Source organism: Symphalangus syndactylus, chromosome 1 (genome assembly GCF_028878055.3).
Source record: "Symphalangus syndactylus isolate Jambi chromosome 1, NHGRI_mSymSyn1-v2.1_pri, whole genome shotgun sequence".
Lineage (NCBI taxonomy): Eukaryota > Metazoa > Chordata > Mammalia > Primates > Hylobatidae > Symphalangus > Symphalangus syndactylus.
This window is the reverse complement of record NC_072423.2, coordinates 28,547,483-28,574,394: the sequence shown is the minus strand read 5'-3', so window position 1 is coordinate 28,574,394 and position 26,912 is coordinate 28,547,483. Positions and strand designations below refer to the sequence as shown.

The window sequence follows — 26,912 nt, the reverse complement described above, 5'->3', positions numbered from 1 at the left end:
AAAGCACAGCGTCTTTAAATGCACAAACATTATTATTAAACAGCTACAATGGGTCAGTCCTGTGCTTGTCACTAATCAGGGACAAATGAATACACATTGAATAAAAGGTTGCTGCCACATGAAAGTTCTACAGCAAGACATTTAAACTGACTGTCTGGAGTCTCCTGGCTCCTGAGGTCCCCCTGACTCTTGTCCACTGTCCTATGTGGCCATGATTAGCTCTTCTGGGATAGTAGCCTGTTCCAGGTTCTGGGCTGGTAGGGATCAAACACATTTGATCTAAATCTTATTAGCATTCTGCTCTGACCAAGTGCTCCAATGAAAAAGTATAGACTTTTAATTCTTGCTCACCATAAATATTTCCCACAAACATCAAATGAAAGAAAAGGGCAGAAGCAAAGTATGTTAAATATAAGTCTATTGAGTCACTGTCATTAGTCACCCTGTTTTTTTTTGTTTTGTTTTTTTTTTTTCATTTCAAACCCTATCGAAGTGAACTGAGTCGTTCTTAACCAAGGTAAGCCATAGGGTCCTAAGGACCTATCGTGTGTAATTAATATGAAATGTTGACAATTCACTTGTTGAAATGGCATATTCAATGTGACATAAAATATAAATGAACTTGAAACTAGATGGATTGCTGCAGACTGTAGGCCACTATGAATGGGTACTTTTTGTCTGAAGTCTATTTTTAATATATTTTACTATATATCAGGCAGTATTTAAGCACTTTACAAGTATTGTATTACCTGATTCAATCTCTGTAACATTATGAGAGAAGTACAACCAGTATCCTCATTTTACATATTTAAAAAACCAGGCCCAGAAAGGTTAAGTAACTGCTCAAGGTCACACAATTAGTAAAAGAAAGAGCTGGCTGGGTGCAGTGGCTCATGCCTGTAATCCCAGCACTTTAGGAGGCTGTGAGGTGTGAGGCTCACTTGAGGCCAGGAGTTTGAGACCAGGCTGGGCAACATAGAGATACCCTGTCTCTACAAAATAATTTAAAAATCAGCTGGGTGTGGTTGCACATGTCTGTAGTCTCAGCTTCTCAGAAGGCTGAGGTGGGAGGATCGTTTGAGCCCAGGAATTGGAAGCTGCAATGAGTCATGATCATGCCACTGCACTCCAGCCAGATGATAGAGACCCTGTCTCTAAAAAATAAAATAAAATAAAATAAAAGAGCTGAGATTCAAACCTGAGCAGTCTAACTCCAAAGCCTAGAAATGTATGGACTCTTATGTGCATTACTCTAAGCTAATAGTTCTCAACTGGGGACAATTTTGTCCCCCAGGGAACCTTTGGCAATGTCTGGAGAAATTTTTGGTTGTCACAACTTGGGGGAGGGGATTCTACTTGCATCTAGTGAGTAGATACCAGAAATGCTGCTAAACATCCTATAATGCCTAGGATAGTTCCCCACAACAAAGTTTCGGGCCCAAATGTCAGTAGCGCCAACGATGGGAGAGCATGCTGGTGTGCTAGTCACTGATGCTCTTCTCCCAGTTTTACAAGTTCTTCCTCCAGGCATATGGTATAATTTGCATTTCTTAAAGTTGGTGTAGGCATATATCTTGCTTTGGCCAATGTAAAGTCGCTGCATTTCTAGACAAAAATTTCGAAAGCCAGGGCATAACACCATGTATCCTTTTTTTTACTTTGGCCACTTTGCAAGTCTTAGAAACACAGAGATGGGACTTCCCTCTGCCTTCGTCCTTATGTGAGGATAAAGCAGAACAGAACCTTAAGAATGACCCATGACAGAAGCTTCCTGAACTATAAATACTGTTTGTACTAATAGTTTTAAGCCATTGAGATTTGGAATTGTTTCTGCAGCATAACTCAGGCTACCCCAACTGATGAGGACTCCATCCTCATATAAGTACGTACGTATGTCCCTGTCTCATGTAACCTGACTCAGGTCTTTCTACTCATTTCCCAGGTTCCTCACAAAGGTGAATGATTTCCTGCTGTAAAGCCTGCAAGGCATCGTTTTTCCAATTAGAAGTGTTGCTTTGTCATTGGACTACATATATCTAGATACCATGATGACAATGGACTTGCTTCCCTTTTAATTTCATGGTAAGCCTCTGACAGAAGTTGCATAGTAGTTGTTGTCATAACAACCATGCAACTCAGATTTTCCAAATTAAAGCACACACTTGCTAGTCTCACTATACCTCAACTAGCTCTGGTGAGGTCAGAATTATTAACATCATCAAACCTAGGATTACACGAACCTTAAATCCCAGGAGGTGTAGGCAGCCATTAGTCACAGTATTCAACTTTATTCACAAATTTTCTTGATGCTTAAGAAATCTAAGTGTTTTGGCTGGTTGCAGTAGCTCACGCCTGTAATCCCAGCACTTTGGGAGGCCAAGGCAGGTGGAGTGCCTGAGGTCAGGAGTTCGAGACTGGCCTGGCCAACATGGTAAAACCCTGTCTCTATTAAAAATACAAAAAAATTAACCAGGTATGGTGGCACACACCTGTAATCCCAACTACTCAGGAGGCTGAGGCAGGGGAATGGCTTGAACTCGGGAGGTGGAGGTTGCAGTGAGCTGAGATTGCACCACCGCACTCCAGCCTGGGTGACAGAGCAAGACTCCATCTCAAAAAAAAAAAAAAAAAAAAAAAAAAAAAAAAGAAAGAAAGAAAGGAAACCTAAGTGTTCTGATTTTACAATTTGTAGACCTTACTTCATATATCAAATTATTCTACCTAGTGATGAATTGGAATTTCACTGGAGTTTCACCCAGTATGATTGATGTGAAATGAATTTATGGCAAGCTGACAACATAAATTAATAAATAATCCATGTAACAGTTTATTGTTTCAACTGATGAAAAATCTGGATACTCAATCTAAAATGTATCTAGATTATAAATTGATATCAAATGGATATACAAGATTTGTGGAATCCAGTAGCCATGGAGAGATAGTAGAAGAAAAAGACCATTGCTAATACTTCTCCATGAAAAAAAAGCTTCTGCCAGGAGTATCTCATTAAGGTCCTTAAAATGCCAGTCTTCTCCTCCCTCCAACTTCTACATAATTTTGTCATACTGTTCTTCTAGTTTGAAATGCCATCTTGTCTCCTCTCCTCTCACCCAAATCCAGCAAATCCCTCCTTAATGTCAAGTTCACGTTTCTCCTCTTCTGTGAAGCCTTCTAAGCCAATACTACAACCTTTCCTTTCTTAGCATTTGTAATATGGACCATGTATTTTAGTACTGGACTGTAAGTTCTTTAAGGGAAGAGGTCTTTGCATATAAATCTTTAATTTCCACACAGCAAGATAACTTATATTCATTCATTCAACAGATTGAGCATTTATATCCTGAGTTGGACCCAGACTGACAAAGGCACTGACATGGAGGAGCTCATGGTCTGATGGGGATAACAGGTATGGAGATGCATAAATACATTACGGCAAGTATATAAACAAGCTAAGGCTGTCTTGTGGCTGCCTGAATTTTACTTGTGTTCCATGCATGGTTCTGTTGGATCAAGTTGGGAAGAGCACACAAAGTATGGGACACACAGGGAAGCCTGACACACATAACCAAGAGGTCCTGAAGCCAAAAAGCAAGAGCTGATCAGTGTCAAGAGGATAAAAGCCATCATCAAAAGTTACAGAAAGTCAAGGAAATACACCAGGAAAGGCAGGTCAAGGTGGAAGCAGATCTGGGAGCTTACCTATACCTGTTCCAGTTATGGTGGCTGCATAACAAATTACTTTCAAAATTTAGTGACTTCAAACAATAAATTTAATTTTGCTCATGAGTCTGCAATTCAGACATGGCTTAGTGGGGATAGCTTGTCTCTGCTCTGCTCAACGTCATATGAGAGGGCTTGAAGGCTGGGAACTGGAATCACCTGAAGGCCCATTTACAAGCCTAGTGGTTGATGCTGCAGAGATTCAAACAGCTGGGGGCTGAAACAGCTTGGACTCCTGGAGCTGTCTCTTTGTTGCAATGTGGCCTTTCCAGTGTGGTCTCTCCAGCATGGCACCATCAGGGTAGCCAGGTGTTTTGGTTCCCTATCGCTGCGCAGCAAATCACCATAAGCTCAGTGGCTTAAACCATGCACACTCATGTCACAGGTCCCATGGGTCAAGCATAAGCCATATCTTTTTTTTTTTTTGAGACAGAGTCTCGCTCTGTCGCCCAGGCTGGCGTGCAGTGGCATGATCTTGGCTCACTGCAAGCTCCGCCTCTTGGGTTCAGGCCATTCTCCTGCCTCAGCCTCCCAAGTAGCTGGGACTACAGGTGCCCACCACCACACCCGGCTAATTTTTTTGTATTTTTTAGTAGAGACAGGGTTTCACCATGTTAGCCAGGATGGTCTCAATCTGCTGACCTCGTCATCCGCCCGCCTCGACCTCCCAAAGTGCTGGGATTACAGGCATGATCCACCGCACCCGGCCAGCTTAAGCCACATCTTTTAACTGTATCTTCTGCTTAGGGTCTCACAAGGCTGCCATTAAGGTATTGGCTGGGCTGCATTCTCATTTGGAGACTCAAATGGGGGAAACCTGCTCCTAAGCTTTTTCGGGTGTTTGGCAGAATTCATTTCCTTGTAAGAGTGAAAGGCCCAGCTTTTGGCTGATTGTCAGTATGCTCAGCTTCTGCCCAGATTCAAGTGAATGGACTATAGATCTCACCTTTCAGTGGAAGGAGTATCCATCGTGTTACAGGAAAAGCATATGGGAGTGGGAATCTACTGGTTTAGTTACCTCTGGAAAAGACAATCAGTCACTGTTTGCCCTTTGGCCACAACAATTCACATCACTCCCACATGCAAAATACATTTATTTCCTCTCCCTCCATCTTTGATTTGTCTACCAAGGGAGTGCTGCTGTAAGTTAAGAGTCAAGTGGAAAAGTTTTACTACTGCAATCTGGGAGAAAACATTTCAAAAAGACGATTTTTCACCTGAGTTGAATTCAGTTAGTGCTATATAGGAAGGAGTTTGTTAAATGAGTGATATTCACTTTAACACCATTGTTTGTAAGGTCTGGTATTTCTCTCTGCTTTATTTGTGTCTGTTTTATCTCCCTGACAAGACTATACACTTTTAGAAAATAGAGACACTGTATTTTGTGTCTTCTGTACTCCTTGAGTAGTGCTAGTCCCAAGGGAGAGACTCAGCCCATTCCTACACAATACATGAATTCCTCAATTCCCTGAGGCCCCAGTGTATAAATTACTGCCAATCCTTGGAGAAGTCTAACTTGAAAAGGCCTATATTTACCAAGTCCATGAATCACAACAGCCCTGTACATCAAGAAATGCAGTGTGATTTTTGAGGTGTCTGTATGTCCGGTGAAATTTCTTCCTTTTTGAATGTCTCCACAAGGAGTAGAAGGAAAAAAGACAAACATAACAAAGAATTTGACTGTGCTCACACAACATTTGGATAGCTGAGGGGAAGGTTAGTCTTTTTTTTTTTGAGACGGAGTCTCGCTCTGTCGCCCAGGCTGGAGTGCAGTGGCGCAGTCTCGGCTCACTGCAAGCTCCGCCTCCCGGGTTCACGCCATTCTCCTGCCTCAGCCTCTCCGAGTAGCTGGGACTACAGGCGCCCGCCACCACGCCCGGCTAAGTTTTTTTGTATTTTTAGTAGAGACGGGGTTTCACCGTGGTCTCGATCTCCTGACCTCGTGATCCACCCGCCTCGGCCTCCCAAAGTGCTGGGATTATAAGCGTGAGCCACCGCACCCGGCCGAGAAGGTTAGTCTTGCAAAATGTCTTCAAGGGTCTCCTTCCTCCCATCCCACGCCATCCCCAGTGGAGATAATTCGTAGTTTGAGGCGTTGAGCTGGTGAGGTGACTTAAAGAACAATTCCATTTCTTCATTGTATAGAAACATCTTAAAAGGGATGTTTAGTCTTAGATATCTTTAAAGAAGATTTCAAATAAAAGCTAACCAACCCTGAGCAGAGCTTTGATGAAAAAATTTTCCCAGCTGCCTTAGTGGCATACGCCTGTAATCACAGCACTTTAGGAGGCTGAGACAGGAGGATTGCTTGAGCCCAGGAGTTTGATATAAGCCTGGGCAACACAGCAAAACACCATCTCTACAAAAAATACAAAAATTAACAAGGTGTGGCAGTGTGCATCTATAGTCCCAGCTACTCGGGAGGCTGAGGTGGGAGGATCACTTGAGCCCAGGAGGTCAAGGCTGCAGTGAGCCAAGGTAGCACTGCTGCACTCCATTCAGCCTGGGTGACAGAGCAAGATCTTGTCTCAAAAAAAAATGTTTTTTTCCTCAATGCATCCTACCTTTTCACTTGTGTTATTTTTTTTAAAACTCACCTCTCCCCAAAGTCACCTCTTCCCAGAGCATTACAAAATACCCTTCTGGCTGGACGCAGTGGCTCACACCTGTAATCCCAGAATTTCAGAAGTTCGAGGTGGGAGAATTGCTTGAGGCCAGGAGCCTGGCCAACATAGTGAGATTCTGTTCCTACAAAGAAAAAAATAATAAAGTTAGCCAGGCTTGGTGGTGCACACCTGTGGTCCTAGCTACTCCTGAGGCTAAGACAAGAGGATTGCTTCATCCCAGGAGTTCAAGGCTGCAGTGAGCTATGATTGCATCACTGCACTCCAGCTGGGGCAACAGAGTAAGATTCCATCTCTAAAACAAAAACCAAAACAATCAAAATACTCTCCTGTATTTAACCATAGTTCTTTTCTTTCTTCCTCTTAAATATGTACAATCTACAGTAAGGAAAGAACTTGAATTTTATTCAGGTGAAAGTGGGAATGACTGCAAATTGCCCAAAGCTAGATTCTCAAACTCAAGAGTGTCTAAGAATCATCTAGGCAGCTTGGTAAAAATCACAGGTCCCTGGCCCTACCCCAAACCCCTGAAGGAGAATGTGTGCATGAAGGAGCTGAGGAATATGTGTTTGTTGTTGTTGTTGTTGTTGTTGTTTTTGAGATGGAGTCTCGCTCTGTCGCCCAGGCTGGAGTGCAGTGGCACAATATCAGCTCACTGCAACCTCTGCCTCCTTGGTTCAAGTGATTCTCCTGCCTCAGCCTCCCGAGTAGCTTGGATTACAGGTGCGCACCACCACATTGAGCTAATTTTTGTATTTTTAGTAGAAACAGAGTTTCACCATGTTGGCCAGGCTGGTTTCAAACTCCTGACCTCAAATGATCTGCCTGCCTTGGCCTCCCAAAGTGCAGGGATTATAGGCGTGAGCCACAGCACCCAACCAGGAAAATGTGTTTTTAAGGAGCACTGATCTGGAGGTGGTCTTGTTGTCTGTGTTTTCTCAGAGTCACCACTAAGTCTGAGGGGAGCAGCTTCCAATGCTCGCGTAGCTAATTTTCTCTCCACACCCCAAGTTTGCCTATGAGAAGAACAGAAAACAAAGGGTAGAACTAGTTGACAAGGATCCTTCCTGCCCTAACATCTATGATTCTTTTAATTATATCTGCCCACAATTCCCAGATGTTCATAGTCTCCCCAAAAGAAGGGATTTTTCTCTTGAAACCAAGCTAGACAGCTACAAATATGTTCTAAATTTCACAGGCCCTGTTCCCTATGGAAACACTTCTGATTAAACCCAATTCCCAATTCGAATTAAAATTTAGCATTAGAGATTGAAATGGAAACTAAAGAGGATGATCTCAAAGTTACTAATTTTTCTTCCCTCCCAGGGTCCTTAACACCATTGCGGTTTTGCTAATAACATAAGGATGTAGTAGCATCCTTTGCTAACAACATCATCTTGCATCCTGGGTAATCTTGGCCCTATAAGCATCCAGGAGATAAAAACACTTTCCACTGCCCCTGTGGTCAATAGCTTCTGTGCTGTCCACTATAGACCCATGTGTTATAGCTCCTGGACAATCTCATTGACAACACTGACCTCAATGGATCTGACGGTTTCCTATTAGTCCTGTGGTACAACAGCTCATTCATTCATTCATTGTGCCAACTATTCAAAGGATGATGAGGGAAGGCTGGAATAGCAGACATGTCTGTTCTTCAGGAGTTCATAAGTTCTCTATCCATAAGGATATGGGGCATGGTTGGGGACCCACTCCTTTCATCATGGGTAAAGATCGGGGACAAATGAGAAAGGAAAACCAGGTTCAAGAAATTTGTTAACTGTTTCCATTTATTATATGGATCATTAGTACTAAAATAGAATTAGAGCATCAATCCCATCATTTTGCAGATGATGAAACTGAGACTCAGAGAGATGGAGTAATTTGCCCAATATTACACAACATGTATCTGCAGCCTCCTAAATTCAGGACTCCTTCTGCTATAGCAACAGGCTAAGAGAAGCCAATAATTGGCTTATATTTGCCAGCTGTTTTTGTCAAAATCTTCCTGGTTACCCAAAGGGAAAATTGGCTTTCTACATTTTGTGGTAGGTCATTCTAGAAAAGAAAGATGCTAATCATCACCAACCATAAAGCAAGAAAGTAATAAGCCTTCCAGATTATCTCTTCCAACCATTCTCCTAGAGATCTGGACCATGAGGCCTAGAGGGCTGGAGCTTCAGCTCTCAAGGCTATGTGGGAGAGGCAGAGAGACTGGAATCCAGGATCCCAATCCCTAGCAAATGACCACTACCACACTGCTGCATCTCTGAAAAATATATGTTGGTGTTGACCCAAAATATATTTAAAAGTTTTGTCACATTTTTTTAAATATCTGTATGTGTACGCCAATGACTGCACAATCAATACTGTGCTTTGATCTGTCACACTTTGGTCCTTAGTGCTGGTACCTATCTCAATGGTGACAGGAGTGACATTCAAGGAAAAATGACTCAAAGATGCTTTAAAGTTTCCTAAGAAGATGCTCTATATATGAATCTCTTCAGCATTATTTCAGAACTCAAGAACCTTTAGCAGATTTCATATTTAATATAATGTCACCACTAGTTCAAAATCTATATATAATAAGATAGAAAAGGGCACCACTGGTGCTGAAAATGTCGCGTTGAAGAGAACAATGAAGAACACACAATCATCTACAGCCTTCTCACTCAGCACAGTCAGGAACCAACAGCACTGGCACCACCAGGAGCTTGTTGGAAATGCAAAATCTTGGGTTCACCCCAGACCTGCTGAATCAAATCTTTATTTTCACAAGATCCCTGGGGACTTGCATGCAGGTAAGGTTTGAGAAGCAAAGGTCTAAGGTGTTTCTCTGTCAATGAACGGAGCAATGGGTAGAGCAGTTGAGAGGCCCAGAAACTCAGAATTCTGGTGTTCCTTGCATGGCCGTTGAAAACTGTCCCTAACCTCTCTGGGTAGCAGCTTCCTCAAGTATAAACTGAGGCTCTGGTTGAACAGGCTGTTGTCATAAGCTGCTGGCACAGAGCTTTTTTCAGTCCCAATTGTGTAGGACAGCTTGTGTGATGAGAATTGAATGACATGCATATCACACATTTGGTATGCTCAATGAATGCTATTAATAAAATTGTGAATCACAAATGTTACTCCCATTTCCTTCCCAGCTCAGGGAAGAAACGGTATGCATGACATTATTCATTGAATGGGGCAGACTACATCTACTTTGCTTCCTGAGAATATCCTGAGCATCAGGCCGGTGTTGGCTTCACCAGGAATCCTGACTCAGGTTTTGAAAGCAAAATTGTTGCTGTTAAAAAGGTGACATGGGATTTTTCTGTTTCCTCATTACATTGCTTTAGTTTCTCCCTGCCTGAAGCTTCTTTAATCAGTAGGCTTTGGGCACCACCTTTAAAGTTTTGACTCACATTATCTATCCCAAAGTAAATAATGACTGAAGTGGTGGCAAAGTCAACACATTCTTTGAAAGGCAATGAATCTGGGTGTTGAATGAAATCAGATGCCATGAATATATACATTATTGTTACAATGCTATTACACAACAGGCCTTAGAAGAATTCCCTTTCTCCAGGTAACAACTACCCCCATACCAATTACTCTGGGTGAGGAAAGGCGTCTATGTTTGGCAAGGACTAAGGAATATTTGACTTCATGAATCAATAACTGTTCTCAAAGCTGCTATTGACCTCTGACCTGCAAATCTGTCAGCAAAGAGAGATTATGGTAACCATACTGCTAGTAAAATGCAAACCTGTTGGTTAAACATTTGCTGAAAGCCCTGCTAGTGACCCCTGTTAAAGTGAACCAAATTTGGCCACGTGTTCTTGCAATGTTCTGGAACATCAGAGAAAAATAACTGCCTGACTCAACACAGCTTAGCTCCTAGAGAGCTAAGAGATTTCTCTGGGCCAGAAGGGTTGGCAGGGATCATTCCTTTCTCAGTCTCTCTCTTCTACCACTGGGCCTGAGGTAGTGGGATCTGTTAGGAGGTTTTTGTATAATAATGACTGTTCTTAATCCTTCTGAAGATTCTCAAAATTAGTTTCTTCTCAAGAGTGCTTCTACCCCACACAAAGAAAAGGTGCAAGAAAGTTTTTTCTTATTCCTTCATCTCCCTCAATGCCTATCATAGTGTTTGGCACACAGTAGGTCTTAAACACTTTAAAAATGAACAAAGTGTTCTTTCCACTGTGCTCCACCTATACATTGTACAACCATCTACTTGAACACTTACCATACTGAATTATGTGGTTTATTTATATGGCTATTTCACTTTTTTATTTTTACTTTTTGAAATAGATTCTTGCTGTGTCACCCACGCTGGAGTGCAGTGGCACGATTATAGATCAGTGTAATTGCAAACTCCTGGGCTTAAGTGATCCCCCCACCTCAGCCTCCCAAAGTGTTGGGATTACAGTTATGAGCCACCATGCCCAGCCAGCTATTAACCTTTCTGTGTTATGTCTTTCAGAAGAAAGATTCTTTGTCCTATTTATCATTGTTTCTCCATCACTTGTTACAGAACCCAAGGGTTGTGGGCTTGGTTCATCCTTTCTGAGGAAGTGGGGTAGCAGATGATAGCAAGATAACCCTCATTTATAAATACCTTAGTGATGGACTTAACAATCTCTTCTTTAAAAATATAAGTGCAATAAGACCTTGACTAAAAGAGTAAGGTTCAGAATTTCCTCATAAAATGTTCAGCTACATGTTAAAAGGAGAATTGGATTGCAAAGTTTAAAGTGATTCTATGAAAGCCTTTATTAATATTTTCTGTGTTCACTGAAGGAAAATGAGCAGCTGAGAGCATACTAAATAAGAAGATACCAATGATGCATTACACATCTTTAATTAGTATTAATGCATGCTATGTAATTAATCCAATTTAGCATCCCTTCTCCACTAGAAACATCTCTCTTCCCTGCAGTCTTCACAGAATGGTATAAATGTGTCCTGATTTTCTGCAAATAAGGTGCTTTCACTTCCTCACAGTGGTTCCCTGTCATGCAAATGCTTACTACTTTCTGTTCTTATGAGCTGGGGCTGGTCCCCTGAGTCACCTACAGAAGACCCAGACGATTTGGGGTAACTTTGGTTTCCTCTAGTTGGCCTGGTTCAGAAGACATTTCTCAAGTTCCTTTTCCAAGATTATGCAGATTCAACTCCATCCCTGCTAACTTAAAAGTCCAACTACAGAGGCCACCCGTTCCCCACTCGTATCTCAGCTCCTACATCGTAATAGACACCGGAGTACACTCCAACTTCTGGCCTCATTTTCCTTCAATATAATTAGCCCCACATAAATGCCCTTCTTTATTTTCTACCACCAATTCCCATTCTGAGAGTTGTAAATGATCTCGGCTCAAATTGTCCCTCTTTAGTAATATTTCAAGTTGGGCTATTAACCAACCACCACCCCTTATTCTCTAAAACCCAGGCGATATAACATGACAGTTGATGATATAGTGAATTGCTCATTTGACCAGGGACTTCAGATAATACAGTATACAAAGTTGAGCAGTGACTATCTTTTGGATATAGTAGTTTAAAAAATCACTTCCACGCTTCAGAATGCAAAGCAATGTGCATATTGTGTTACATACTCTGCTAAGTTAAAAAAGAAGATGAAATTCCCTTTTCCACCCCAAAATGTATTCAGGAAGGACAAGAAAAGAACAAAAATGACTATAGAAGAGGATAATAGCAGAGTCTAGATTGAGGACTAAATTTGGCTATAATCAATCTCATATGAAACAAAAATGAATGTATGTTAATTGTTTCTTAGGAGCATGACCTTTTGGAGAAAAGTCTGGAAATCTGACCTGTGGCAGAAAAGATGAAAAACTGATCTAACACCATTTTTCTTTGAGAAAAGCTCTTCTCTACACTGTATCTGAAGAGTAAAACTTGAACTCCCCTGTGTCAGGGCCAGGGCTATGACTAGCCATATAATATTTCTGTGGGAATTTTTTTTTAAAAATTGCTTTCTTTCCTCCAGCCAGATGCAACCCCTCACCAGGCATGTGGCCTGCTAAATTGAACATAAGCCACGTTTTAGCCCTTTTATCCCCTCAGCCAAAAACCTTTGAGCAGTGACGAAACTGCACCATCTTTCATAACAACCCTCATTAACACCGTACTCAAATTCTTTCAATGGTTTGTTACTGCTCTCAAGATAAAATTCAGGTTTCATATTGCAGCCCCAATCTCACTCTCCTCTCTTCTGGAACTCTGATAGACAAATGTGAGACTTTTTAATTCTGTCTTTTGTATCTTGTCATGCCCCTTTTATATTTTTCATCTCACGTGCTGCATTCTGCATAATTTCTCCAGCCCTGTCTTCCAGTTCATTAATTCTCTCATTAGCCATGCCTAATGCTTAATATACCCACTGAGTTTTAAATTTCAATCATTTAAATTTTTATCTTTGTTAATTCAAATTTTAAAATCTGCTATATCATTTTTATTATTTTCTATACCCTGAAAATATTTTTCACCTTGTCTATTCGTTTATCTGTTTCTGAAGTAGTAGGTTTAGTATTCTAAGAAATCTTTTTTTCTTTTTTTTTTTCTTTGCAAGACAGAGCAAGACAGGATCTTGCTCTGTCGCTCAGGCTAGAGTGCAGTGGCATGATCACAACTCACTGCAACCTCAACCTCCCTGGACTCAAGTGATCCTCTCACCTCAGCCTCCTGAGTAGCTGGGACTACAGGGGAGCACCACCATGCCCAGCTAATTTTTTAATTTTTTGTAGAGAGAGGGTTTCACCAATGTTGCCCAGTCTGGTATCAAACTTCTGGGCTCAAGCAATCCATTCGCCTTGGCCTTCCAAAGTGCTGGGATTACAGGCTTGAGTCACCATGCCTGGCCTTAGGTAATTTCAATATCTAAAATTTTGTGAGTCTGTTCTGCTGTGGGTTGTTTGTTTTTCTTTTTAGTGTTTATTCATTCATTAATTTATTACTGTGAGCTATGCATTTTCCTTAGAAAATTATTCGAGGGAATTGCTTGAGGCCTCAGATGAAGGTGGGGTTCTCTGATACTTACATTTGCTTCTGTCAGGTTCCTGAAACTATTAGCAGTCTGGGACAACTCTAAAATAAGTTTATAGCTTGAGGTTTTCTGGACTGCCTGGGTGATGTGAATTTGGGCTGCAAACCCATGAGAAGATTTTTTTTCCATTATAGTGTCCTTGGGCCAGAGGATTAATTCCTCCTGATGTGCTCAGGTCCAAGAAGACTTCCCTGGAAGGCAAGGCTATTTCTGGTTCATTAAACATGAAAGGTATAGTCCTTTAGGACCTCAAGGTTGTGGAAGATCTTATATATTAGATTCTTTGCTTGAGCAAGCCCTGGGCTTTGTTTTTTGTGCTCCTTGATCCAAGGGACCTTGACAACTGACGTTCAATTTCAGAAAGCACTCTCTATGTTCTATATATTTTGGAGCGTTTCTCCCTTTATGTGGTTTTTTTTTATTTTCATAATTGGGATTTTATTGGTTGAGGATCAGTACAGACATTTCAATTTGTAGACAATTCCTAACATACGTAACGAAATTCTAAAAAGCCATGTATTGTAATTCTTTTTTAAAGTTATTCCAGTGACTTTCCAGCTTAAAATTTGGAAGCAAATTTTCCTTAAGAGGCTATCAAGTACCAGTATCTTCACAGTTGGTCAGCTGTTACATACGGCCCACCTGAATAGCACATACGGCCACAACTGAATAGCACGTACACTACACATTCATATTTGTAATCTTTCACAGCACAGTAACAAAGTTATTAGGACAACAGGACTACCACAACCAAAGGTGTTACAGAGTGCATACAATTCTGACAGGGAGAGCCATGATCAGAGTGGTTTTCTTTAGGAAAAAATTCTACTAAAAAACAACATGGGAATAGAAGTAATTTAAAATGTTCAAGACATTAAATGCAGGACTGACTCCATATTGCCATTTAATATGCTTTTTATTATAGGATATAAAAACTAACCCCCTATCTATGGAATGTTAAGCTGACACCCGAGACAGTCAGCGCCTCCCATAATTCAATATCCCACACTATTTTCTGGTTGTACCAAAAAATAAACAACCAGCAAATGATTTCACCTCTTAAAAAAAAGCATTTACACTTAAAAAATGAGATGAGGTGGGATTCCCTCCTTCTTAAAAATGTTTCGGCCAGGCGCGGTGGCTCAAGCCTGTAATCCCAGAACTTTGGGAGGCCGAGGAGGGCGGATCACCTGAGGTCCAGAGTTCGAGACCAGCCTGACCAACATGGAGAAACCCCGTGTCTACTAAAAATACAAAATTAGCCGGGCGTGGTGGCACGTGCCTGTAATCCCAGCTACTCTGGAGGCTAAGGCAGGAGAATGGCTTGAACCCGGGAGACGGAGGTTGCTGTGAGCTGAGATCGTGCCACTGCACTCCAGCCTGGGCAACAAGAGCGCAACTCCGTCTCAAAAAAAAAAAAAAAAGTTAAAAATATTCCTCTGGATTGTACAAGAAGGGAGACAGGGACCACTGATAAGACATGATATATGGTATTAATCAGACTTGGCTTCTTTCTCTCCTGCTTCATCAGAGGCTGGACTCTCCTCAGTTTTCGTTTCCCCGTTTTCTGCAGGTAAATCTTTAGTTTCTTGGTTAGCCACTTCAGCCTGTTTTCCCTTTGCTCCCCTTTTCCCTTTTGTTTGCACTTTTTTGTCTGAAGATTTATCCTTCGCTGCTGCCTTTTTTGGCTTCGCTTCCACTTCTGCAGGAGGTTTAGCTGACAACCGCGCCGATCTCCTCTTGGGCTCTTCCTTGTCGGCCCCCCGCTTTATGTAGATTCTTAAACTACTAGTTCTTTGTTATCATGTCAGCTCTTAAGTGCTTTCAAGAAGGAAACCTCAAAGTGAGACCTTGGGCAAGTTACTTAACCCAGCACTGCTCAGTTTTCTCCTCTGTAAGATGAAGACAATAATAGCACTAGTGCAAAGAATTGTTGTGAAGAATATAAAAAATGGCAAATGTGAAGTGCTTAGAACACTGCCTGGCACATAGTAAGCACTCATCTTGGGTTGACTTCTACTTATTCAACCTGCAGTAAGCCCCTCACCACTGTCAGCTGCTCTTACTTGTCACTCTACTTTCCTTCTTGGCTTTTTGTCACAGTTGAACTTAAATAGTGATCTCTGCAGCTATTATAGAACACCTGTCTTCTTTCCAGCTGGACTGTAATCTTCAGGAAGCAGGGACCATAACTGTCTTATTCAACCCTGTACCCTAGTTTCTTCATATATTATATGACATGTGTTAGGTACTCAAAAACTTTTGCTGAATGAGTGATCATGTATGTCTACATTTTTTGTTTGTTTGTTTGTTTTTATTATACTTTAGGTTTTAGGGTACATGTGCATAATGTGCAGGTTTGTTACATATGTATCCATGTGCCATGTTGATTTCCTGCACCCATTAACTCGTCATTTAGCATTAGGTATATCTCCTAATGCTGTCCCTCCCCCCTCCCCCAACCCCACAACAGTCCCCGGAGTGTGATGTTCCCCTTCCTGTGTCCATGAGTTCTCATTGTTCAATTCCCACCTATGAGTGAGAACATGCGGTGTTTCATTTTTTATTCTTGCGATAGTTTACTGAGAATGATGTTTTCCAGTTTCATCCATGTTCCTACAAAGGACATGAACTCATCATTTTTTATGGCTGCATAGTATTCCATGGTGTATATGTGCCACATTTTCTTAATCCAGTCTATCGTTGTTGGACATTTGGGTTGGTTCCAACTCTTTGCTATTGTGAATAGTGCCGCAATAAACATACGTGTGCATGTGTCTTTATAGCAGCATGATTTATAGTCCTTTGGGTATATACCCAGTAATGGGATGGCTGGGTCAAATGGTATTTCTAGTTCGAGATCCCTGAGGAATCACCACACTGACTTCCACAGTGGTTGAACTAGTTTACAGTCCCACCAACAGTGTAAAAGTGTTCCTATTTCTCCACATCCTCTCCAGCACCTGTTGTTTCCTGATTTTTTAATGATGGCCATTCTAACTGGTGTGAGATGGTATCTCACTGTGGTTTTGATTTGCATTTCTCTGATGGCCAGTGATGATGAGCATTTCTTCATGTGTTTTTTGGCTGCATAAATGTCTTCTTTTGACAAGTGTCTGTTCATGTCTTTTGCCCACTTTTTGATGGGGTTGTTTGTTTTTTTCTTGTAAATTTGTTTGAGTTCATTGTAGATTCTGGATATTAGCCCTTTGTCAGATGAGTAGGTTGCAAAAATTTTCTCCCATTGTGTAGGTTGCCTGTTCACTCTGATGATAGTTTCTTTTGCTGTGCAGAAGCTCTTTAGTTTAATGGGATCCCATTTGTCGATTTTGGCTTTTGTTGCCATTGCTTTTGGTGTTTTAGACATGAAGTCCTTGCCCACGCCTATGTCCTGAATGGTATTGCCTAGGTTTTCTTGTAGGATTTTAATAGTTTTAGGTCTAACATTTAAGTCTTTAATCCATCTTGAATTAATTTTTGTATAAGGTGTAAGGAAGGGATCCAGTTTCAGCTTTCTACATATGGCTAGCCAGTTTTCCAAGCACCATTTATTAAATAGGGAATCCTTTCCCCATTTCTTGTTTTTGTCAGGTTTGTCAAAGATCAGATAGTTGTAGATATGCGGCATCATTTCTGAGGGTTCTGTTCTGTTCCATTGATCTATGTCTCTGTTGTGGTACCAGTACCATGCTGTTTTGGTTACTGTAGCCTTGTAGTATAGTTTGAAGTCAGGTAGCGTGATGCCTCCAGCTTTGTTCTTTTGGCTTAGGATTGACTTGGCGATGCGGGCTCTTTTTTGGTTCCATATGAACTTTAAAGTAGTTTTTTCCAATTCTATGAAGAAAGTCATTGGTAGCTTGATGGGGATGGCATTGAATCTATAAATTACCTTGGGCAGTATGGCCATTTTCACGATATTGATTCTTCCAACCCATGAGCATGGAATGTTCTTCCATTTGTTTGTATCCTCTTTTATTTCATTAAGCAGTGGTTTGTAGTTCTCCTTGAAGAGGTCCTTCACATCCCTTGTAAGTTGGATTCCTAGGTATTTTATTCTCTTTGAAGCAATTGTGAATGGGAGTTCACTCATGATTTGGCTCTCTGTTTGTTTGTGATTGGTGTACAAGAATGCTTGTGATTTTTGTACATTGATTTTGTATCCTGAGACTTTGCTGAAGTTGCTAATCAGCTTAAGGAGATTTTGGGCTGAGACAATGGGGTTTTCTAGATATACAATCATGTCATCTGCAAACAGGGACAATTTGACTTCCTCTTTTCCTAATCAAATACCCTTTATTTCCTTCTCCTGCCTGATTGCCCTGGCCAGAACTTCCAGCACTATGTTGAATAGGAGCGGTGAGAGAGGGCATCCCTGTCTTGTGCCAGTTTTCCGAGGGAATGCTTCCAGTTTTTGCCCATTCAGTATGATATTGGCTGTGGGTTTGTCGTAGATCGCTCTTATTATTTTGAGATACATCCCATCAATACCTAATTTATTGAGAGTTTTTAGCATGAAGCATTGTTGAATTTTGTCAAAGGCCTTTTCTGCATCTATTGAGATAATCATGTGGTTTTTGTCTTTGGTTCTGTTTATATGCTGGATTACATTTATTGATTTGCATATGTTGAACCAGCCTTGCATCCCAGGGATGAAGCCCACTTGATCATGGTGGATAAGCTTTTTATGTGCTGCTGGATTCGGTTTGCCAGTATTTTATTGAGGATTTTTGCATCAATGTTCATCAAGGATATTGGTCTGAAATTCTCTTTTTTGGTTATGTCTCTGCCAGGTTTTGGTATCAGGACGATGCTGGCTTCATAAAATGTGTTAGGGAGGATCTTTTTCTATCGATTGGAATAGTTTCAGAAGGAATGGTACTAGTTCCTCCTTGTACCTCTGGTAGAATTCAGCTGTGAATCCATCAGGTCCTGGACTCTTTTTGGTTGGTAAGCTATTGATTATTGCCACAATTTCAGAACCTGTTATTGGTCTATTCAGAGATTCAACTTCTTCCTGATTTAGTCTTGGGAGGGTGTATTTGTCGAGGAATTTATCCATTTCTTCTAGATTTTCTAGTTTATTTGCGTAGAGGTGTTTGTAGTATTCTCTGATGGTAGATTGTATTTCTGTGGGATTGGTGGTGATATCCCCTTTTTCATTTTTTATTGCATCTATTTGATTCTTCCCTCTTTTCTTCTTTATTAGTATAGCTAGCGGTCCATCAATTTTGTTGATCTTTTCAAAAAACCAGCTCCTGGATTCATTAATTTTTTGAAGGGTTTTTTGTGTCTCTATTTCCTTCAGTTCTGCTCTGATTTTAGTTATTTCTAGCCTTCTGCTAGCTTTTGAATGTGTTTGCTCTTGCTTTTCTAGTTCTTTTAATTGTGATGTTAGGGTGTCCATTTTGGATCTTTCCTGCTTTCTCTTGTGGGCATTTAGTGCTATAAATTTCCCTCTACACACTGCTTTGAACGTGTCCCAGAGATTCTGCTATGTTGTGTCTTTGTTCTCGTTGGTTTCAAAGAACATCTTTATTTCTGCCTTCATTTCATTATGTACCCAATAGTCATTCAGGAGCAGGTTGTTCAGTTTCCATGTAGTTGAGTGGTTTTGAGTGAGTTTCTTAATCCTGAGTTCTAGTTTGATTGCACTGTGGTCTGAGAGACAGTTTGTTATAATTTCTGTTCTTTTACATTTGCTGAGGAGAGCTTTACTTCCAACTATGTGGTCAATTTTGGAATAGGTGTGGTGTGGTGCTGAAAAAAATGTATATTCTGTTGATTTGGGGTGGAGAGTTCTGTAGATGTCTACTAGGTCCACTTTATGTAGAGCTGAGTTCAATTCCTGGATATTCTTGTAACTTTCTGTCTCGTTGATCTGTCTAATGTTGACAGTGGGGTGTTAAAATCTCCCATTATTATTGTGTGGGAGTTTAAGTCCCTTTGTAGGTCACTGAGGACTTGCTTTATGAATCTGGGTGCTCCTGTGTTGGGTGCATATATATTTAGGATAGTTAGCTCTTCTTGTTGAATTGATCCCTTTACCATTATGTAATGGCTTTCTTTGTCTCTTTTGATCTTTGTTGGTTTAAAGTCTATTTTATCAGAGACTAGGATTGCAACCCCTGCCTTTTTTTGTTTTCCATTTGCTTGATAGATCTTCCTCCATCCCTTTATTTTGAGTCTATGTGTGTCTCTGCACATGAGATGGGTTTCCTGAATACAGCACACTGATGGGTCCTGACTCCTTATCCAGTTTGCCAGTCTGTGTCTTTTAATTGGAGCATTTAGCCCATTTACATTTAACGTTAATATTGTTATGTGTGAATCTGATCCTGTCATTATGATGCTAGTTGGTTATTTTGCTCAATAGTTGATGCAGTTTCTTCCTAGCCTCGATGGTCTTTACAATTTGGCATGTTTTTGCAGTGGCTGGTACCCGTTGTTCCTTTCCATGTTTAGTGCTTCCTTCAGGAGCTCTTGTAGGGCAGGCCTGGTGGTGACAAAATCACTCAGCGTTTGCTTGTCTGTAAAGTATTTTATTTCTCCTTCACTTACAAAGCTTAGTTTGGCTGGATATGAAATTCTGGATTGAAAATTCTTTTCTTTAAGAATGTTGAATATCGGCCCCCACTCTCTTCTGGCTTGTAGAGTTTCTGCCGAGAGATCAGCTGTTAGTCTGATGGGCTTCCCGTTGTGGGTAACCCGACCTTTCTCTCTGGCTGCCCTTAACATTTTTTCCTTCATTTCAACTTTGGTGAATCTGACAATTATGTGTCTTGGAGTTGCTCTTCTCGAGGAGTATCTTTGTGGCATTGTCTGTATTTCCTGAATCTGAATGTTGGCCTGCCTTGCTAGATTGGGGAAGTTCTCCTGGATAACATCTTGCAGAGTGTTTTCCAACTTGGTTCCATTCTCCCCGTCATTTTCAGGTACACCAATCAGACGTAGGTTTGGTCTTTTCACATAGTCCCAAATTTCTTGGAGGCTTTGTTCATTTCTATGTATGTCTACATTTTTAAGAGCGCACAAGCCGAATGTGGACTCTCTTTAGGTGGAGAGGGCTCAGTGGGTAATTCCTAAGCACATGAGTTCTGCATTTGGGTCAGGTTCAAAGATACTAAGCTTTTAAATCTCAGTTTTCTTTTCTATAAAATGGGGACAACAATAGCACCTACTCATAGGTGTCTAGTTAACAACTTGCCCAAGGTCTCACTTTGAGATTTCCTTGCTGATACTAAGGCTAGTTAGAGATTCTGACTGCCCTCCTGGTGAAAACAACCAAAAAGTACACTGGATTAAATTATACATTTAAATAACAGGTTAAATAAGAAAAAACTATAAACCACTTAGTAGAGTATCCAGCATGTGGTAAGAACTCAATAAATGCTAGCTGGGCCTGGCACAGTGGCTCATGCCTGTAATTCCAGCAGTTTGGGAGGCCAAGGTGGGCAGATCACCTGAAGTCAGGAGTTTGAGACCAACCTGGCCAACATGGTGAAACCCCATCTCTACTAAAAATACAAAAATTAGCCAGGTGTGGTGGTGGATGCCTGTAATCTCAACTACTCGGGAGGCTGAGGCAGGAGAATCGCTTGAACCCGGAAGGCGGCAATTGCAGTGAGCCAAGATCATGTCACTATACTCCAGCCTGGGAGACAGAGCACTACTCTGTCTCAGAAAGAAAGAAAGAAAAAGAAAAGAAAAGAAGAAAATAAGTGCTAGCTGCAATTATTTCTACTATCTTTTTTTGGTTACTCATGAAAACAGTCTACTTTTAAAAAGCACAGGCTAAAAAAAGAGGGGGCTAGAGACTATCTGGAACAGTAAAGTATGTTGATGTCTTAGCTTTTCTTATTTCTGAATATGTGTGTGATGTGTTTAGATGAGAACCAGAAAAAGGCTTTTCACTGTGTCTGTACTGTTATTCTTTTCATTCCATGGGGTGTTACTTTAGTACTTAACTAGAGAAAATGTACACACAGTTATAGAAAGAGCTTGGGGCTCCTCATAGCCCATCAGATTCCACCATTTGATTTACACTGAGTGAAATGGAGTATAAACATTTATAAAAGTCACCAGAGCAAAGGAATAAAGTGTCTTGAGGAGCACCAGGAAAGAAATCAACCTTTTAGACTGGAACTATGCTCACCAAGTACCTGGGGAGTAAAATGCAAACCACAGTATGTGCAGTTTGGAAATCTTGTACTTGTTTTACATATCAGCCTTTACACAGGTCTTCCAAACTTGCAGACTTAGGCTTTAGTTGATTTCCATGCATGCCGGCCTTACTCATCATCATTTCAAATGTTGCCATCACTATATATTACCATCTTCCACTATGGCTTATACATCATGCTGCCTGGATCAGGGATGTTATAGAAGTGAGTTTGCTCCTCCAATGGATTTCAGGCCAACTTTTCCTATCTCATGCCTAAAGCCAAAAAAAAGAAATAATGTTATAAAATGGGTAACACTTCCCTATACTGATGCTGCAGTATAGTGGTTATATACATGAAAGAAAAAAAGCTGCAACAAAACAAAACAAAAAAATGAAAACCTGTTTTGCTCCTAGTGGGATAATGCCCCTGTGCTGTGTCAGCCAGCCATGGCATAACTGCCAATGTGCTGTCAGTCACATCTGCAGGGAGAAAGAGCATGCCTGTGTTTATTTGCATGACTTGGTTATTTTTTAAGTCTCCCCAGGTTATTGTAACATGCTGGAAAGGCTGCTAACATAGACTGGAAAGGCTGCTAACATGCTGGAAAGGCTGCTAACATAGACTCTCATTATTGTGGAGTAAATTTTAATAGCCCTTAGGCTTGACAAATCACTTTTCTAGCGGATAATAGGAGAGATATTATTATCCCCAACTTACAGATGGCGAAGCCAAGTCTCAAATTATTTAAAGGACTATTAGGGCTTAAGATTAAGCACCACTTAAGTACCAAATGAAATAAATGCCTTTGAGGAGAGCACACTTCCTTAACTTTTCCTTCATCTTAAATAAAGGACCCTGGAATCAGATATGCCTAGAATAGGGAAGGACTTCAGCTGTAATGAGGAAACTGGGAATCAGAGATCCAGAGCTTATCTTGCCCATCTTTATGTTCCCTGCACTCCCTCCTCCCATGAACTCAATAAATATTTGATAAACTAAATGAAATGAGGTGACCAAGGTCACACAGCCCCCACACCTAGCTTCTAGTCACCAATGGCGCTATACCTGTTCCATACCTGCTCCCCCTGCAGAGGTCATCTGTCCCTGCATAGCTGTGGAGACCACACCTCCTACCTTGTGTGGGTGAGTCAAGATTTCAAATGGTCTGTCTCTTTCTTCCCAAAGTATACTTGTTTTGCTTTTCCAGCATGTCCAATGATTTTTTTATTCCAGAACTATGGTAGCTGTCCATGACAGAAATACCTGTCACTAAGTCAGGGTCTAGAGTCCCCACACATCGCCCTCCCCTTCCATTATAACACTTTTTAAATGTATAAGAAAAGCAAGCTGGTTCATGCTTGTAATCCCAGAACTTTGGGAGGCTAAGATGAGAGGATCACTTGAGCCCAGGAGTTCAAGGCCAGCCTGGGCAACATAGCAAGACTTCATCTCTACAAAAATATCAAAAAATTAGCTGGGCATGATGGTGCATGCCTGTAGTCCCAGCTACTCAGGAGGCTGGGTGGGAGAATAGCTTGAGCCCAGGAGATTGAGGCTGCAGTGAGCCAGGATTACACCATTGCACGCCAGCCTGGGCAACAGAGTGAGACCCTGGCTCTAAAATAAACAAATAAATGAAAATTAAAAAGAAAGAAAAGCAAGTTCATAAATGCTCTTGGTTTTGTGCAGGAATTGTTTACTCATTCACAAGGGGACCTGTCACTGCACCAGTTACGAAGAGCCATGACCAAGAATATCTCTGAGGTTTTCTCATGTACTGTCAATTTTCTGGTTTCTTATATGAGTTGCGCTTCTCCCCAGGTTTCACATGTTATTCTGTTTCTCTAGCCCTGTCTGTGGACAATGTTATCTCTCTTTCACACTTTTGGGCCCTTAGGCACTGTGCAACCTCAACCACTGCCTCCTCCCATACCTGCCACCGCATTCATCCCCAACCCGGTCCACCTAGTTCACCTCCAAAGGTGGTGGGAGTGAAGCTGGCCTGGGGTTTCTACTTGGGAGGCTGAGGCAGGAGAATCACTTGAAGCCGGGTGGCAGAGATTGCAGTGAGCAGAGATCGTGCCACTGCACTCCAGCCCCACGGACAGTGTGAGACTCCATCTCAAAAAACAAAAAACAAAAAAAAAACAAAACTGCCTACTGTAGAGGGTGATTGCTGCTGCTATGATTTTATAAAAAAATGTATTAAATTCCCCATGTATAGATTTCTGTATTTGGTACTAAGATAAACAAAAGAGATTTACAAAAAAATCACATTCTGTGCATGTAACAAATACTCATATGTACTCCATAAATAAGTAAAATATTATATATCAATTAAAAAAAGACAAAGTACGTGTTCTTTCACTGTGCATTTTATCTGGAAATCCATAATAGAATATGAAGATATTTACTATTAACTATAACCCTTAAGAATACTTTCTGCCAGGTGTGTTGGCTCATGCCTGTAATCCCAGCACTTTGGGAGGCCAAGGTAAGAGGATCACTTGAGATCAGGAGTTCAAGAGCAGCCTGGTCTACATAGTGAGACCCCATCTCTACAAAAAATTTAAAAAATTAGCCAGGCATGATGGTACATGCCTGTAGTCTCAGCTACTCAGGAGGCTAAGGTGGGAGGATCACTTGAGCCCAGGAGGTCAAGGCTGCAGTGAGGCATAATTGCACGACTGCATGCCAGCCTGGGGACAGAAAAAAAAAAACCTTTCTGAATTGTCAATATAAAGAATAATGTATTCAGTATAATTTACTAATTGTTATATTTCTACTGAATTCTCATTTTTGGAAAAGTAATAATTTGAATATGTTATCTAATGTCTTTCTGCTTATCTAAGTATTTAATTAACCAGAAAGTCAAATTTTGGAGCTGTGCTGAAGCATTCATAGTTGCACATGTGATATTATGTCCTAAATAAGTAAGAAATTGAGTGGGAGCAAGAAATGGTATCAGACCAGGGATTCTGGTCATCTCCCTGGAAGACTTACTGTGTGCTGTGGCTTTGTGACTGACGGGTTGTGTGTATGTATGTGTGAGTTGCTTAAGCTACGATTCAGGAGATACTAATAAAATCCACTCAAAATGACCTTACAGCTACTAAATTTTAGAAGTAAGAGCTAAAACCCATAAATGTCAGGCACAATGGAGACTAACAAAATTTTGTAATACTTTTTATTTTACTGCTTCAAAACACCCTTTACTAACATGAGCTAATTAATGCTAAAATGACTCCTGCATGAAGTTTACTATTATGATCTCTATTTCCTTCTGGGAGAATGGAAGGTAGAGTGATCAAATGATATATTTAATTAGGATTCAGGAATTTTTTATACTAGTCCACAATTTTAACTAATAATTAGAAAATTATTTTGGTTTAAAAAAAGTTGTTGAATAACCTTTTTGACCATTATTTATCTCAGAATGGCCTGATCATAAAAAGAATTCTAACATTTTCTTGTCTTAATAAAAAACTGTTGTCATGGAAATATTTCAGATCCCTCCATCCTCCAATTGGCTGAATCTGAACAGTACATAAACAAGCAGATTAACTGAGGCTCAGTGAAGTCTTTTACGGTGGAAGTAAGGTCTGGAACCAGCTGTATTACAAGCCTTTCCAAAGTCCATCTCCCAGGGTAGGGAAGAGAGAATAAAAGAACTCTGTTGGAGTCTCAGCTGTACTCTCTAACAATGGCTTCTTATCCCAACTGACTAAGTTCTCTCACTCTATCTAAATCAAATACACTAAATCAATTACTGCTTCTTGTGTAGAAGTCTTATCTATTTTGATTGGCAAATAAAAATGGTTGTTTACTAGGAAAGCTGTGGTATGACAATATTTTCCAGGCAGTTTGGGCCTGGGATTTGCATTTAATTTAATCAAGTGAATTTGTGAACTGATAGTGCCATTCATTTCAGTCAGGTTGGGGGACCTGACCAATGCATGGTTTTATATTCACAACAAAAATATTTTCCTTCATTCCTTCAATACAGGAACTCTGCATCAAATCGCTTTCCATGAATTTGTTTCCATGAAGTGGTGTGGAAGAGCAATTATAAAATTAATTCAGAGCAGGAATGTTTTATATTCTGAATGAAGAAGAAAGGGGAGATTGGAGGTGCTACCTTAATATGTGCCTGGATCCATCATTCCTGAACATGCTGCTGTTTTATTTCATTCTGATGTGGTGTGTCTCCCAGCTCCTAAGCTCCTTTTGGCATATTATCTTTTTGCAGAACTGGAAAAAACTTGAAATGAGAAAAAATGAGTTGTGGCTGTTTTTTGTTTTGGGTTTTGTTTTGGTAGAAATGGGGTTTTAGCACATTTCCCAAGCTGATCTGGAACTGCTGAGCTCAAGGGATCCGCCGGCCTCAGCCTCCCAAAGTGCTGGGATTACAGGCATGAGCCTCCACACTCAGCCTAAGAAATGGGTTTTGTTTTGAGATTTCCACAACCACACTAGAAGTGGCTGACATCCTGGGAGTGAGTGTGGAAACTTCAAGACTGGCTTTTGAGACCCTGAGTCTAGGACGTGTATCCGGTGCTTCTTATGTTTTCATGCTCGCTTGTGTGGGAAGACAAGATATGAGACAAAAAGACACACATAGCTGCAGGCACACACTTACATGTGTATACATATTGCTGGTTTAGAAGGCCTTGAGCCTTTGGGAGACTGAGGCCAGAGGATCACTTGAGCCCAGGAGTTTGAAACCAGCTTGCGCAACATAGTGAGATCCTATCTTTACAAAAAATCTTTTAAAAATTAGCTGGGCAAGGTGGTGCACAGCTGTGGTCCCAGCTACTTGTGAGGCTAAGGTAGGGGGATCTCTTGAGCCTGGGAGATGGAGGCTGCAGTGATCTATGATCACGCCACTGCACTACAGCCTAGGCAAGATCTTGTTTTGTTTTTTTTGTTGTTGTTTGTTTTTTTAAAGAAGAAAGCAGCCTGGAGTAACATAGGAAAAGGATTATATTAATTCTTCCAGAGAGACAAGGACAGTTTGTCTAAACTTGGAGCACTTATAACTAATATGATAAATCATTCATATAATTTCCTTTATAATGCTGGAGTTGAAGAACTAGAACAAATTGCTCATCTTATGAGGCCAGGCTGGTGGTGAATCAAGCCAGTATTCTGCCAGCAGCATGAAGGGGGTATGTCATGGGACGTCATAATTACCCTCATGCTAAAACCTCAAAAGGTTAAAGGGCCCTAAGTGAAATCCCCAACACCTTGTGGCTCTTAATAAGTGCTTGCTGTAGTGATAAATGATAAAAGCTCTCTCTAAATCTGTTGCTCACTAACTTAACTAAACTTTTCCTAATTTATTTTCATGCT

General features: G+C 40.8%; 1 long non-coding RNA gene and 1 pseudogene across 1 annotated transcript; one reads left to right on the top strand and one right to left on the bottom strand.

The window, feature by feature from the left end:
• Positions 1 to 1,948: 1,948 nt before the first annotated feature.
• LOC134736669 (uncharacterized) lies at positions 1,949 to 25,826 on the top strand. Its single transcript, XR_010120835.1, has 3 exons — positions 1,949 to 2,082; positions 3,325 to 3,406; positions 25,567 to 25,826. It is a non-coding gene; the product is annotated as an uncharacterized lncRNA (long non-coding RNA).
• LOC129488170 (uncharacterized) lies at positions 14,181 to 21,679 on the bottom strand (annotated as a pseudogene).
• Positions 25,827 to 26,912: the final 1,086 nt, after the last annotated feature.